Below are 1,456 nucleotides of genomic sequence, written 5' to 3'. Positions count from 1 at the left end.
AAATTATATCAGTGCATACCAAGTGATATCAGTGACAACAGTACTTTTGCATTCCGACAGGTTTAACCTGTCCAGCAAACATAGCTAATTTAAACAATTTTGCATCAATTTGAAAATATTTTTCTTATTAAGTAGGCATATTACTCACATTACTGGTACACAGAATTTGTTGAGATCTTAGTTATCATTCTCATTGCAAGTATGCCTTATTGTGCACCAACTTGGCCAAGAAAAATACACTTCACATCAAATATTTTGGGAGATTTAAACTGTTGATTAAAAAATAATTGAACTACCCTTCCCAAGCCAGTGCACCTTCAAGGCGCTTAACTAGAATTTCCTTATTACCTGCAGTGCTTAATCCTCTACTATGTAAAGCTGCCTTTAAACCAGGTACTGTCATCAAAGTTGCATTGATAGCTACACTTCTTAGCTCAGTGGCATTGCAGAACTTTAAATGAGACCACAGTGATAAGTGATCAGCAAAGCAAGTATTGCACTGTTTGCAGACAATGGGTTTCAGTGCACACAACACTGATTCTGTCGCGCCTCTGCTGCTTGCACAAGTCACCAGGTCAATACTAGACAAACAAACTTGACAACTGAGCAAATCATTTTCTTTATCTCCACCACAATTGCAAACATTTGGTTGGTAACAGTGTGGCGGAGAACGTCATTGGTAGTGTGAGGGATAACAAGAGGGCATTGGTTGATGTTCTGGGAGGTGAAATGAGCGAACATAATTACTTCGCATTACTTGCCACCATTTACCAGTGGTGGTGCTTACATTTGACCAGTTAGTTAAGGTCAAATCTTCCCTCACTCCAAAATGTTTGGCCTCTTTAGCCTGCAAAGATACATTGCCATAACCCACCCTATACCTTGTAAACAGCAGATTTCCATGATAGGGAATGGCATATCCAACTATCCATGTGTTGTGACATCAACACAAATCTACCAAACTTGTGGGGTACACTAACTCACATACTCGAAAATTGTCCTTAACAAATCTTGTTTTATTCTCCTCTTTGTTTTCACAACGTCTCTCTTAATTTCTGCTCTCACACACAAAAACTGATTTTATCATCTCCCACGCATCTCCTGTTACAACCTCGTGATCTAGTCTATGCATGCTTATGCAACTTTCGCATTGTATCATCTCTAAAAGCGTCTCCTGTGTGCTTATGCAACTTCTGTTCAACTGGATGAAAAAAGCAAAGACATCAAGTTAAAATAGATACTACACATTTCTTTCAGTTCTGCAACCTGGGCAAAATTGGTCTCTATTCTTTTAAAAAGTCCCCCTGCATTCCTCAGACACTCACCTATCTTGCTAAGATTCAGTCATAGGGTTGTTTATGCCTCTGTTTTGTCTTCACTTTCTTAAATGTCAAGTAAACAATGGTAATATGAAGCCAATGCAATGGCTTGATTGCCAATAAGCCTAACTGGTAAC

This window comes from Stylophora pistillata, chromosome 2 (assembly GCF_964205215.1).
Source record: "Stylophora pistillata chromosome 2, jaStyPist1.2, whole genome shotgun sequence".
NCBI lineage: Eukaryota > Metazoa > Cnidaria > Anthozoa > Scleractinia > Pocilloporidae > Stylophora > Stylophora pistillata.
The sequence above is the reverse complement of the archived record's forward strand: the minus strand, read 5'-3'. Positions refer to the sequence as shown.